Raw genomic sequence first — 15,543 nt, 5'->3', positions numbered from 1 at the left:
AAAGCCATAAGGGGATGAAATCAATGCTAGGAAGGTGGGGAATTCAACAGATCCCTGGGCTTCCCCATCCCTTGCCACCTCATTTCTCAAGGTGCACATTCAGACTCTACCTTCCCATCCCACCAGGTGAAGGCCCAGCAGCAAAAACAGCTCAGAAAGGGGACTGTCAGAGGACTGTGACTCATGCTTGGCCAACAAGGGGCAGTTCCTGGGGCTATCTAGAGAGAAAATTTACAGATTCCTCTGCCTGGCAATTTCTGCTAATCAGTTTGTACAGCCCAGAGCTTCATCTGAAACTTACTCATGTAAAAAGCAGAGAATCAGTGCTCTAAGCAGAGAAATCTGCAAGCATTTCAAGCAAGAAAAGTATCTAGGAAAAGGAAGAGGAGAAAAAGATAAACACCACCCGTGAGGTAACTTAGACTTTTTACTCTTGAACTGTGCTCTACCCCCAGAAGCTTTTTGGTTTTGCTTTAATTTTTTTAAATAATTGAGGTATAATTTGCATAAAGTGCATATATATCCTTGCTATTTCAATTTTCTTTAATTCTATTTTTCTAACACTTCTCTCCTAAAGACAAGTCAAAGTACCTGGAATGGAAAAAGACCCAGACTGGGACATGCTTCCAACTTCTGTGTCCCACTGGTGGCCTGAGCAGCTAGCACGCACAGTTCAGCCAATGCAAAGAGATTAAAGTTCAACAGAGTATGCAACAACCAAAGACACAGCTTCTTTCCCGCAACTCTGAAGTCTCCCCTCTACTTCCAAATTCTGCTTCTCCCCAGCTTCTTGCTCAAATCATAGGATTTCTAAGTGCCACTGCTGGGAACTGGCCAACTATGGGGTCATGGCTATCCTTCACCAACTCCAAAGGCCTAGCCCCGTGCAGCTGGTCTTTGAAAAATTAGCAGACTCATCTGTGTATATAAGGAGACTGAAACAGAGTTGAAATAAATATTTTTAGATGAAAATTACGAATTTTTAAATCTTAAAACCAGGTATTCTAAATAAAAGCAGCCTTTTTATTTGTTACTTTGAACTAGTAAACTAGATGATATACAAAAATCCCTAATGATGAAAGATGCACGACACTTGAAGTGTTAGTATAATGGCACCATATCCTATTTTAGAAAGTTAGGAAGAACTGGCACTCATAAAAAGCATCTTACCTGAAACCAATGGAGAATCCAGGTGTAAAGTGTGTCCTTATTCCAAAAATGTTTATTTTCTGTCATGACTAAAATTATGTAACTAGCTCTTACCAAGCTACTTGTATGAGGTGTTTAAACTCTTTTTTAAAATTTCTGAATTCTTAAGACACACAAAGAAGTGTTCTGCAACACAAAATATAAAACCTACCAATATGGACATTATGTAGGTAGGAAAAAACTTTGAATACTGAATTGGTAGAAAGAAAGCAAAATGCATTAATATACAAAACAATTATATAAATGTCTTGAAAAATACATAGTGCCTAATTAAGTTTCACCCATTAATAGTAAAGTAATAAATGGCATAGGGATACTTCATATAAAAATGTATTCCTGGTTACAAAAAAAACCCCACAATATTTACAATACAACTCAAACATGCAAACTCTGCCTAATGACATAATTATGTGCTTTTAACTTGGTGCCATTCTGTGTCTAAGAAAATTACCTCATAAATGGATGACTTTAACACACTATAATTTCCATATGGTAATGCTAAAATAAAAATTCTGAGCAGGGCATAGTGGCTCACGCCTACAATTCAAGCTACTCAGGAAGCAGAGATCAGGAGGACTGCAGTTCCAGACCAGCCCAGACAAGAAGTTAACAAGACCCCATCTCAACAACACAAGCCAGGCATGGTACCACAACCCGTCCTCTAAGCTACTGGGAAGCATAGGTAGGAGGATCACAGTGTGAGGTTGGCCAGGGGCAAAAACATAAGACCCTACCTGAAAAAAATATTAAAAAGAAAAAAATGGTCTGGGGACCATGGCTCAAGTGGTAGAGCACCTGGAGTTGAACTCCAGTACTGCCAAAAACAAGCAAGTAAAAACAAAACAGAGCAAATATTCTCCTTAAAATTACACATTTAGATTTATATGATATATTATTCCAACTGGAATTCACAGCCCTTTCTGAAGCTAAGACATACAACCTTTAAATAGGGGACCCAGAAGAATGGTCTGTTAGAGAGGCAGTGTTAGAGAGACAAGGCCCCAATGTGATCTCAGCTTGTATCAACCTGGGCAAGCTTTTCATTCCTCTATGCTTTAGCTTCCTCCTTTGTAAAACACTATAATGGCACCTCCCTCATGGAATCACTTGAAAATCACAAAACATAATGAATGTACCAAGCCTGGAACTAATAAATGCTCAGTAAATACTATTATTATCTTCATCATCAACTTAAGGCATATCCTCATGGATGGTTTTCTCATCAGCACGGAGTACCTCCTGAGAAAGGCCAAGAATGTTCCTAAACAGCATATGTGTTATGAAATAATGGATGAGCCTCAAAAACATTATACACACGAGCAAAGCCACACACAAGAGGCCATACTATATGATTCCATTTGCACAGTTTCTAGAAAAAGGTAAAACTCTAGAGACAGAAAACAAGATCAGTGGTTGCCTCAGGCTGAGGATGGGACCTGGAACTGCCTGCAAAATGTAAAACTGGATTGCTTTTTGCCTGCCCAGCCTTACAAATTTATTAAAGATTACAGAACTGAACACAGATAAAGCTACACTTTAAAAAAAAAACAGATGAACTTCCAAAGTGTATGACAGGCAACTTCACATCAATCTGGTGCCATCAAAAATTCAGATATTTACAGAGTATGGCAAACGTGATAAAAACACAAGGCTCACGCATGAATTAGACTTGGATCCTGTTCCTGACTCTTCTTCCAGAGCAAGCCTTTTCCTTCTCTACTCCGTGGTTTCTGCATTTATGAAACAGAATAAATCAATACTAATTTCAGAGGCAGTTGTGCGTACTATAAAGATAATCCTCGGCAGTTTTTCCATTCTGATAAATGGCACCAGCCTTCGCCCAGTGGGTGAGGCCAAAAATGTAGGAGTCACTCATGATTCCTTTCGCTCTCCCATATCTGCTCCAAACAACAGCAAGTTCCTAATGGTTCCATCTTCAGAGTGTACCAAGTATCCAGTCACTTCTCACCTGCTCCATGCAGCCACTACAACATCCCCCAGGATAGTCTCCCATGCTGGACCCTCTGCTGCTGCCGCTGCCCTGCACAATCAGATATATATAAAAAGCAAAGCCAGCCTCTTCTATCCCCTGCTCAGACCCCAACCATAGCCTTCCTGTCAGGCAAGTACTGACCACTGGACCCCCATTCACACCTCATCTCACATCCTTCCTGTTGCTGCCCACATGCCTCCATCTACACCAGCCTTCCAGCTGTTCCTCAACAGCAAGCTCCTGTCAGCCTCAGGGCCAATAAGTCACTTTACTCTCAAATCCTCCTTGAAAGAGCCTCACCCTATTGAAAACACCACTTATCTCCCACCAGACTGCAGATCCATGATTTGACTTAGTTCTCTTGACAGCACAGACCATGGGAACCACTTTATCTGTGTATCTATTTTATTTTCTGTCTGTTGTGCCATAAAACTCCATATAAACTCCATACAGGCAGGTTTCTTTTCTGTCTGTCCTATCCACCATCCTATCCACAGATCCCAAGAGTCTAGAAGAGTGCTTGGCACATTGTAGCACTCCTTAAATATTTACTGAATGAATGAACAAATTTGATAAAGCACTTAACACAATGCCTGCCACACAGGACATTCTCAAAAACTGCTAGTTGGTAATAATTATATTGCTCAGACTATATTTGTTGTTATTATTATTGCATTCCACAGATAAAAATACAAAAGCCCTGATAACCCAGGTCAAATCCTAAGTCTGACCATCCATTACTTCTATGATGCGTCCCACTATATGAACACAGAAAATGGCTGGACCCACCATGGCAGGATGTTATAGCTGATGAAGGTAAGAGGGCCCCACCTCCTCTTACCTTCTCCCAAGGGGTGGCCCATATGTTAGGAGAATCCCAGGACATGCTCTGAACAACACCTGACAGTCACAGGGCACTTCACCAGGTATAAGGAAAGCAGACTTTCATTTCATTTTCAAGACAACCCTAAGTGGTAGGGAAATGTGTGTATCTCCAACTCAAAAGAGGAAGTTGGAAGAAAGGAATAAATGATAAATGACCTGCTCAAAAACCATATGCTAATTTATAGTAAGTTTGGTCTTAGGATTCCAGAAATCTAACAAGTCTAGGCCTCTCTCTTTCCAACATACTACACTACTCTGCACATCTGCACATACAAAAAAAGAACTTTGACCATAGTTTCACCTATTATAAATAACATCAAGTAATGAGGAAACGAACACTGTCAATAAAATCTCAGAGACAGACCCACAATGGCACTCTTACTTTAGTCCAGAATATGAGAGCTTTTATTTAGATACATTAGACACTAATAAACAACTTCTGATTATTTATACCGCAGGATTTTGTATAGTTTTTACAGACTCATTAGCATCCATAAGGTCCTGATGCCTTGAAAACCTGGATAAAAGTGAGTTTTCACTTCAACTCTCAGAGTATCCACTGCGCTTCATTAACTATTATTGATGCCACAGTAACACAGCCCTCTGTCTTACATACTTTATTGCGATACTCCAGGAAAAAATGCCAAAACCTGTGTCCAGGAATAGAATATACACAGCATTTCTAATAACATGACCAGGTTATCTTTAAACACCCTAAAGGCATAAAGAGAGACAAGCAGTCAAGTGAGGAAAGGGCCAAGCAGAGTCCCTTACCATCCCAGGGTGTCCCCATGCCAACTTAACAACACTGCAGGCTGCTTTACTGAAAATCTGAGTTAAAAGGCTGTGGGCGAAATGTCTATTCCAGTCCTTAGCCCATTTTTTAACTGGGTTAATAGGTTTTTTACTGTTTAATTGTGGAAGTTTCTTGCACACTTTGGAGATTTTGCACTCTCTCATTGCAATCTTTGTTTTCTTTCTTTTTATTAGCATAGTATAGTCGTACAGGGGGATACACTGTGACATTTACATACCTGCTTTCAGTGTATCTTAACTAGATTCAACCCCTCCATCCCTCTCTCTCATCCCCTCTCTCTGTCGCACAGAACAATTGCAACAGGTTTCATTGCTCTATTTTCATACATGAATACCAGGCTCACAGGGTTTATGAGGCTTGCTGAGGTCACAAAGCTGGGTACTGGACTTGAACTCAGATATCCCTGGTTCCAAGATCATACTCTTTCCTCCACACACAGCACACACACCGTATTCAGAACTCTCTCAGGGCCCAGGGTTACGGCTAAACAGAGCTGCTACCATGTACGCTTCACGTCAGCAATGACAACAGAAGGTAGAGTAGAGAAGAAGGAGAGATACTCCAGTGCCCAGAGCTTACCCCGGTCACGATGGGCACAGCTGGTCTGTAGCTGCACTCTTTCTACCCTGGTTTTCGAGGAGACTTGACTTAAGAAGGTCACCATCTATCTACATTCGCCTGCATCTCATGACTGCTAAGAACTTTTTCAGCAGCATGACCCAGAACAGCACTGCTAACAGCCCAGAGAGTTCCCTGTCAGCAAACACAACCTCTCAAGGGGGACTTTATCCTACCTCAGCACTCTCTGCCACAGTCCAGAACCCCAAGCCTTTGCTGGGTGAAGGGAACATTACTGTCACCAATCCACACCTCCCTCATGACTTCCACAAACACCCCATTGCAGAGCGTAGACCATGGGGCCCTCATTTCCAGGACTCTTCACCAGCTACTCTACCTTAACTGGCATCTTTGATAGAACTGCCCTGTTCACAAATTCCCCTCCTTCCTTTTCCTGCATCTCTTACCTCTTTCTTACTACAGTCCACCTGAGTTTGAAAATACTCTCAAACAAGTCTTTTCTTGCCTCACAAACCCCTGGCCTGTCTCCCCATTTGTAACAGAACATCCACAGGGCACAGCTCTAGTTGGCTGACCCATATCTAACACTAACCCTCACTCCTGGGAATCTTGGCCAGCTCAGGACACCCCAGTCCCCATCACTTCCCAGGGACACTGGTCCTGAGGCTTATTTTCAGCAAGGACAATGGGACAGTTCTGTCAAGTCTGCCAGCCCCTCCTCAATTCTGCACTACAAAGCCCCAAGCCCACAGTGCTCCAAGCCCGCAGACAAAACGGAGCTTTCTGGCCTCATCCACTCAGCCAGGGCCAAACCACGACTTTTTAACTGATCAGCCCTGGGCAATTCACACTCACTCACCTTGGAGTCCCTGCCCCACACCACCCCACCCTTCACCTACATGGTCTGAAGCCAAATCCCATCTTCGGCTGGGCTTTGTCTCATTCTCTCTGAGATAACTTCATGCATAAAGCACTTTCCATTCATAGTCTTTATAACCGCAATCAAACAATTCTGTACAATTTTGTGAAATTCCTAAAATATGGTCCCCATGAGGATGAGGATCCCATCAGTGATGTTAATGATAATATATCCAGTGCCTGGCCTCTAAGAGGCATTTAAAAAAAACACCTGTTAAATGCAAAGTGATTGAAAAGCAAAGCTTCCCATCAGTCTCAGAAAAAGCCCAACTGATTTACCTAAACTAAATGGTAACCTAAGCCAGCCTCCAAATCATTTTCTTTCTTTTACTAATGGAATACTGGAAGCAACAATACCAGGTAGAAGTGTCCATTCCTTTTCAGCACACTCCCTAAATTCTTACGGTGAGGAAATGTTCAAATACATAGGCCAGTACTTTTTGAACTAGAAAGGAAAAAGAGAGAAAAATGGTTTACTTCATCAAGAAGGGAAAGGAAAAACAGGTCAACATTAGATAAGGAGACTACACAAGGAAACCTAAGGACATTCTCATGGGGTCAGGCCAAGGCTAGGCATAGTCCTGGATGCACAGACTCTCGTTCCACAGCAGCTTTCTCAATGTGTCCCCAGAGTGAGCCCCAAAGCACTTCAGTTTCCCCAGCTACTTTCTCCAGACTTAAAGATGGCTGACAACTCTCCAAGATAGCTGGGAACTTGTACAAATGCCTGAAATCTAGATCTCACTTGCCCAAACTACCTGGCCCATTTTCTCAAAACACTTGCATACAAGTTCTGGAAGGAAGGGGTAACAGATATTAACAGTAATACTAAAACATGTTACTAATCTTCTGTGCTCCCTCTTGCAGTGAGGAGAAGTCTCCTACCCCTCAAAGAAAATCACTAGAAAATCTTTCCCACCTAGACCTGTGACATTTTAAAATAATTAAAAATCAAGGAAATGAATGATGAATAAGAGAATGAATAACAGCACTCATTCTCCTTCAGTTCAAGATTATTTCTCAAAGCATTCCAACAAGCACAAACCAAGTCCACTTTCAACACCCTGGGAATAGAATTTCCAGTCCTCTTGGTAGGAGGCTGGCCATCACAGTCACAGGATGTCCCTAACACTGGGCCACTCCAACACTTCATTCTCCTCCCTAACCGCAACAGAACTGAAGAGCAAAACTCCTATCTCTGACCTCAGGTCCAGCCTAGCTGTGCTGTTTATATCATCCAGGCACCACAGGATAGTTAGAAAGTAAGAGCTACAGATGCTGGTATTTCCTTCCTGGAGTTTCCTGGGACTTTTGTGTAGAGGTACCATGCTGATTACTACAGTAGACTACACATTCCACCCTTCACTTACAGGTCACTAGGACAACGCAACTACTCTAAGCCTGCATTCAGACTCAGGAACCCCAAACTGCGGGTGAAGGAGCCCCAACTGTAGAACAGCAACAAAAAATGTACCTAAAAGCACACAACCACAACTTCCTTCTTGTAAATTCTTCTAACTTCAAAAAGTATTGCATCATCCTCACGATAAACCTACTTCTAAATGGTGCTTCAAGTCTCTTTTTACTTTGCATATCAAAGAATTTGAACATCCAAAATTAATTCTGTCAAGGAGAAAATAAATGAAGGAAATGGCAAAAGTGTCCAATGGTCAAATATGTGACTGAACAACTTTTATTTTTATTATTCCACAGAACACACATACTCAAAACTACTCACTTCTCAATGGGAAACTTCTCATTCTTCTTTCTCAATGCGAAGTCTTTCAGAAGCAAGCATGAATGCAGCCATAAACTCACTGCTATTTCTTATTCTACAAACAAGAGCTTTTCCATCACAAATTTCTCATGAATCTCAGAGCACAGTTACAATTTTTAAATATTTTAAAAGCTGAAAGATTTAAAAAATAAAAAGACAGTCCCAAACTACTCTTGAACTCCAAAGTCAAAGCTTTTTGGTCAGCCCACTTGTCAAAGTCAAGTGGAAATTATATTGTTTGTCCAATATCTTTATGCTACCTTCTGTTTAGGAAGTTTAGGTGGTTATTTGCAAGGCTGTAAGAAAACGTATTCAAAACAATTTGCTCTAATCCCATGTGAAAGTGACAAAGAACTACTGCAGAACTAGCGTTATTAAAGCCATATCCTAGACTAATGTAACTGGTGCAGGCTAGGAATAAGTAAGGTGTACATTTAGTCTCTCTGTCTCTCTCTCACACACCAGGGTGCCCTCTCATAAATCAAAGATGCCTTCATCCTCAGGGTGTGTTTGGGTGGCAGCTACATGAGTGATCTTCTCTCTGTATTTTTCAGTTTTTAGTAAATACATACAATTTTATAATTTAAAGTTTTAAACTTAAAAGTATCAACACTAAGTATCTTTCTTAGACAGACACCCCAGACACTCTCAATTTAAAGTAAGGTGAACCACAAATATGGCCAAAGCGATGGAGGGGGTAACATGTCTAGAGGATATACCTGTTAGCAAGGAACCTCAAGTTCAAGAAAGTCAACTCGAACAGGTCTCCACCCCCTTTCTCTTTAGTCCCTTTAACCTCACATCCATTCTCATCAAGAAACTTCACTCTACTATGAATGACTAAAATCTTCCTGGGAAAAGGCTGGTAATGGCTGGGATCTGCACTATTCTGGGAACTGATTCTTCCAAATTTCACAAGGGACTGACACCATCTCCTACTGCATGTCATGTCAAAACTTGGCCATACACAGCAAACCATCTCCTAGCGATCTGAGGATTTTTGGGGGGGGGGGCGGGGAGGCAATTATGGGACCCAAAGAAAATATTTGGGCTTCTATGTGCAGATGCCATCCAACATACTAGATTTACTAGCGTAGTGGAGACACGGCAGAGTCAAAAGCGGAAAAGTTACTCGCAGAATGGAAACACTGTCACCACCACCTTTCAAGCGGGGGCAAAGCCCTGCGACCCCGCCTTTGTCTGCGTGCCGCGGACCGGGTCGGGCAGCCAAGGCGAGCGGGCGCCGAGCACCGGGCATCTGCACGGCGCGCCCCGGGCAGGCAGCGCATCCGGCCGGGCCGAGGAGGCAACAATGAGCACGGCAGCAGCGCGGGCTCCCGGTCCCCGCGAAGCCCCTTCCTCCCCGGCGCCCCCTCGGTCGGCCCCGCCAGACCGCCCGGGGCGCGGCGCGGGGTGACCCGGGCGCCCCGCAAGCCCGGCGCCTTCCTGCGCAGGACGGACCCCCCCGCCCCCTGCCGCGCGCGGCTCCGCCCTCCCCGAGGGTCCCCGGGGCCGGGGGTCAGGCAGGCCGCCGCCGCCGCGCCGTGTCCCCGCGGGCAAGCCGCCTCCTCCGCGAGCCCCTCGTCTTTGTGTGCGAAGTAAGTGCGGGGCCGACCTACCTCGGCGCACAAAGGCGAGCGGACCCCTCCCCGGCTCGCTCGGAGCTCCCGCAGCGGCGCCCAGCAGTCCGACTGCTCGGTGGCGGCCCGAGGTGAAGCGAAGGCGACTCCGACGGCGGCTACGACGGCCCGGCTGACGACCGCAAGCTCGTCAAGGCTCAGGGCGGCTCTCACAGCCCGCAGCCCCGCGCGTCCGAATTGAGCGGCGGGGCGGGGCGGGGCCTCGGAGTCAGAGCCAGGCCACGCCCCCAGGAGTCCCGGCCACGCCCCTGCCGCTCAGTGCCCGGGTGGTCTGCTTGCACTGCGCCGCCCTGGGAGGAGGGCGCGGAGTCTGGGGTTGGGTGAAGGGCGAAAATCCTCTCTTCTGTTGCTTTAGCGGTTAGCTTCCGGGACTCGCAAAAAAAGAGCGGCAGTGAGAGAGAAAATTGGAAAGGTGGCACGTTGGCTGGGCCACAGTTGATTCTCCCTCTTCCTCTCTTCTCTCTCTCCCTCCTTCTCCTCTTCCTCCTTCTCCTCCTCTTTCTTTCTCTCTCAATGTCTCCCCTCAGCGCTCTCTCTCTCTCTCTCTCTCTCTCTCTCTCTCTCTCTCTCTCTCTCTCTCTCTCTCTCTCTCTTTCTCACCCCCTCCGCACACACACAGACACACAGAGGTGTTTGGCCCCAGCTCCACCTCCACTCCATGCCAGCGATGCCTGTTGAAACTCCGCCAATTATTTTCCGAAGAAAATTCAAAAGGAATCAGCAAGCACCAGGAAACAGATCTGTTGTAATTGTACAAATTCACTGTAAGCCAGAGTGACCTGGGTTTTACTCATGTTCCTCCCCGCCTTTTAAATCTGTGCACCAAGAAGAAAAACTTTATTTTATTTTATATTTTAGTTACCTCTGATTTTTGTTTTCTTCATCTCTTGCAAGTTGCTTCTCTGGCCAAACTAAGGTCTCTAAGATTACCATCTACCTGAGTCACAGAAATACAAAAGCAGGATCCAAAACAGTATCTGTTTCAGAGTAAAAATAAGGACGACAGACTGAAAGATTATAAATCAAAAGCTTTTTAATGTTCTTGGCAAAGGATGAGTAAGGGATTCTTTACTGGGAAACTTTTCTGACTTAAAGAGCTTGGGTCATGATCACACAGAAAAGTGCGATCAATTAATGGGTTTCAGTAAACAAACTAATTATTCCAAAGATATCTGTCATACATACTGACCTAAGACAACCCCATCAGCCAGTTAAAGCAAAGCATAGCTGAAGGGTGGAATCTCCTGCTACAGGATTTACAGAGAAGCCCCTTCCCTGCACAAGAAGCTAGGCTGTGTGAATGTCATCTGGTGTTTCCTAGGACTCTTCTTTCCTCCCTGGCTTGCATTCTGTTTCTATTCTTAACAATAGTTCCACCAGTCAACAAACAAATGCTGGAATCCAACCTCGCCACCTCAGCATCACTTCTAAGCAGTCTCCCTCCCCAGCCACCTGCACTGCCAAGGTTGCCTTTGGGCTCTGTCACCACACTGTGCCAGGGGTCTCCTAACCTACCTCGCCTCCAAAGTCACCATCTTTTCTTCCCAACTGCTTTCCCAGAGAATTTGGCAAGTACAAACTGCTTAGCTTCCTCTGCTGCTGAAAACCCAATGTCTCCTACTCCATGGTCAAGTCCAATCTACTTAGTTCAGTTCCTCCATGTGCAGCATATTTCTCTGATAACATTTTGACCATTTCTGCATGCCCTTCCTACATTTCCCAAACACCGCACACCATATTTCCCAAACACCGCACACCATATTTGCTAAATGACCCTTTAGCTTTGTGACTACAGAGACTGGATGAGGATGAGTAAGTAGGTCACCTTGTGTGCTCTTGCACATGCTTCTGTGTCTACTTAGCACACCTCTAACCCACCTGCCCTCAATCCCTCTCCTTTCTGAGACTCAGGCTGCTCTGAAAGACTTCCATGGCCTTCTGGAAATGAGTAGGCCTTTTCTGCCACTTTGTACCGAGCACACTATTGCAATTGTCACACTGAACTGTAAATGTGTGTCTCCCTGAGCATAGCTTATGCTTCACACATATACTTATCTTTGCATCCTCATGCCCAAGGTAGCATTTGGCATGTTGGAAGTGTTATGGACTAAACTGTGTATGCCCCATATTTATATATGGAGGTCCTAAACCCCGTTAGATTAGCCATGTATGGAGGTAATTAAGATTAAATGAGATCACAAGGGTGGGGCCTTTATTCAGTAAGACTTGGTGACCTTAGAAGGAGAGACACCAGATCTTTCTTTCTCTCTTTCTCACACTCTCTCTCTCTTTATGAGAACATAGAGAAGTCAACCATCTATAAGCCCATAAGCCTCACCAGAAACCAACCCTGCTGGCATCTTTACCCTGAATTTCCAGCTTCCAAAACTGTAAGAATATAAAAGGTATACAGTGGAACAGAATAGAGGACCCAGATATGAATCCATGCAGCTATGCCCACCTTATTTTTGACAAAATTGCCAAAAACATACAATGAAGAAAAGACAGCCTCTTCAACAAATGCTACTGGGAAAAGTGGTTACCTGCCTACAGAAAACTGAAACTAGATCCATGCTGTCACCCTGTACTAGCATCAACTCTAAGTGGATAAAAGACCTTAATATCAGACCTGAAACCTTGAGGTTAGTACAGGAAAGAACAGGTAATACACTGGAAGTAATAAGCAAAGGCAAGGACTTCCTCAGTAGAACTCCAGCAGCTCAGCAACTAAGAGAAAGAATGGACAAATGAAACTACATGAAATTAAAAAGCTTCTGCACAACAAAAAATATGGTCTCTAAATTGAAGATAGTACCCACAGAATGGAAGAAAATCTTTGCTAGCTATACATCAGACAAGGAACTAATAAAGAGAATATACAGGGAGTTGAGAAAACTAAACTCCCCCAAAATCAATGAACCAATAAAGAAATGGGAACTGAACTAAACAGAACTTTTTCAAAGAAAGAAGTCCAAATGGCTGAAAAAATGCTCACCATCCCTGACCATAAAGGAAATGCAAATCAAAACCACACTAAGATTCTATCTCACTCCTGCTAGAATTGCTACCATCAAGAATACTCACACACTGCTGGTGGGAATGTAAGCTAGTACAACCACCCTGGAAAATAATATGGAAGCTTCTTTAAAAACTAAACATAGATCTGCCATATGATCCAGCAATACTACTCCTAGGGATATACCTGAAGGATGCAACTCAGGTTATTATAAAGGCACTTGCACACCCATGTTTATTGCAGCACTATTTACAATAACCAAACTATGGACACAGCCAAGATGCCCCACTACTGATGAATGGATTAAGAAAATGTGGCATTTATACACAATGGAATTTCACTCAGCCACAAAGAAGCATGAAATTTTGTCATTCACAAGTACATGGATGGAGGGCTGGATTTATTATAAGGTCAAATGGTACAGTACTTGCCTAACAAGCATGAGGCTCTATGTTCAAAGCCCAATACTACCAAGAAAAGAAAAAAAAAAAAAAAAACAAGTACATGGATGGAACTGGTGAACATCATCTTAAGCAAAATTAGCCAGGCTCAGAGGCCAAAAATCCCATGTTCTCCCTCATATGCAGATTATAGACCTAAAACAAATGCAGTAATATTATTGGACATGGGTCACACACTAAGGGGAGACTATGCACAGGAGGGATAAGGAAAGGGAAGGAAACCAAAAACTCAAATTCACTGTATAGAAGCAAATATAGTAATCTTAAACTGGCAGAGGCCACTATGGGAAAGTGACTGGGAAGGAATGAAGAGGTCTGGTAGAGATGAACCAGTTCAGGTTTTAATAACACATATGCATGAATTCCTAGCAATGCTAGGAATCTCTCTGTATAGCTATTTTTATCTCAAGCTAGCAAAAATGCTGTCTTTCTTATTATCTCTCATGTTTCCTCTTCAACAAAATCAGAGACAAAGAGGGTAGAACAAGTTCTGCCTGGATGTGGGGGTAGAGCTAGGGAGCCCAAATAATGTATATACATGTAAGTAAATGTTAAAAAAGATAAAATAAAATTTTTTAAAAATCTAAAAGGTTGTGTTTAAGCTGCCCAATCTATGGTATTCTGTTATGGCAGCCCAATCAGATCATATAAGAAGCATGCTTTGGACTACCACCTTGGTAAAGTACTGGCCAGCCAGTGAGTCTCATTCCTGCTGCCCCTAAGCGGTCTGGACAGATCTCGGTGATGCCAAGCTATTGGGCAGTGTCTGAATGTGATAGGTGACCACATAATCTTTGCCTGACCGGCCTTCTGAGAGAAATGGAAACATATGATTTGTTCCACAGTTTGAGGTAAAAATACTTACAGACTCTAAGTCATGACCCTACCCCACCCTGTACCAGGTACCAAATTTCTTTTAAAGCAAAAACAAATAGATAGAGAGCAAATATTTACTTTGAATTTCTCAATTCAAATAGTTATTAAAAGACATCAGGCCAACACCAATCTATTAAATCCACTGAATGGGGCTAAACATTTCACATCTCTGGGGGATCTTAGGAGAATTTTGATCTAGATAAGATCAACTGCTCAATTTAATGTGGGACCCCTGGAGCCACTGTGGATGGACCCTGGAAATAATAACTTTAAGGTTCAGAACTATGATATCTATGTCTGTATCACAGACCACACACCACAGTGCCTGGAACATACTAGGTACGTGATTGATGTTTGTGGAATGGATAAGCCTAGCATTTCAGGGCATGGCTGAACTTCCCAAGGTGACCCCAGGGAATACCAGACTGTCAGCATGAGTCTGAGGTCCTGTTGATGACACATTCTGAATGTGGATGAGATTCAGAAATGTCAGGGAAACCAGTGGGCTAGGAACATGTTGATCTGTGCCTAGGTTTTCATTTCTGACTGACTCTATTTATCAAAAGGCAAGACAGGCTTGATAGACTTGCAATCTCCAAATAAAGCACAAAGAAAATACTCCTCTGAATGGTTTTGGAGTCACATAATCCATCATCCATGACAGATTCTCTAATCTCACATTACAGGAAAACAAACGTAATAATTTTCCATCTTAGAGCACTTATCCACAAGGTCATCCATGCACTCAGCTTTAATCTCATCCTTTTGCTCTTGTATTGAGGGACATTTTTAATTCATTCCTAAGGAAAATCAGAGAAACCAGAAATGAACATTTGGAGACACAAATGGAACAAAGCAAATCAATTTGGAATGTGATAGGTTATTTTTCGTCTTCTACTGTGTGTGGTTATTTTTCCTATGCAGAATCTTGAGATTATTACTTTATGCCCTAACCATCATCCAGAGGAGCTGGTGAGAAGAAATGAGGCAAAATGAACCATTCCCTAGAGGAGCAAAATTCATTTTTACATGTGTAGACTTTTGTATCTTAAATTTTATTCTGACCCTAGACATCCTCAAGGCAATCTTGGCCAACCAAATCCTTGGTGCTTCTAGTCACTAATGACTTCCATCTTAGCCTCCAGGCCCAGATTTAAAGTGCTCATGGGATAAGTCAGGTCCTGCCAGGTCATCTCCCTATCTCACAGTCAGCTGATCTGAGACCTTCCTTATGTCAGCAAAAATCCCTTCTCAGCATGGTTTGAATATGATGTGAGTGCATCCTCCAAACGTTCTTATGTTAGAAGGGGAGCTTCAGTGTGTCAATGGGGAGGTTGTGGACCATTAAAAGGAGGCGTCTAGTAGCCAGACG

The 15,543-nt window shown here is 43.3% G+C and overlaps 1 protein-coding gene across 2 annotated transcripts in view; it reads right to left on the bottom strand.

The window, feature by feature from the left end:
- Fam107b (family with sequence similarity 107 member B) overlaps positions 1 to 15,543 on the bottom strand; it is a 207,128-nt gene that overhangs the window by 53,455 nt on the left and 138,130 nt on the right. Inside the window, exon 1 of one of the 2 annotated variants that reach the window (XM_020171494.2) lies at positions 9,798 to 9,979. The exons of the other annotated variant lie outside the window; for it this stretch is intronic. The gene's annotated coding sequence lies outside the window, so the exon portion shown is untranslated. Of the gene's footprint in view, positions 1 to 9,797; positions 9,980 to 15,543 lie in introns of those variants that run through there. 2 annotated transcript variants of the gene reach the window in all.

This window comes from Castor canadensis, chromosome 15, assembly GCF_047511655.1.
Source record: "Castor canadensis chromosome 15, mCasCan1.hap1v2, whole genome shotgun sequence".
NCBI lineage: Eukaryota > Metazoa > Chordata > Mammalia > Rodentia > Castoridae > Castor > Castor canadensis.
This window is presented reverse-complemented; position numbering and strand designations above follow the sequence as displayed.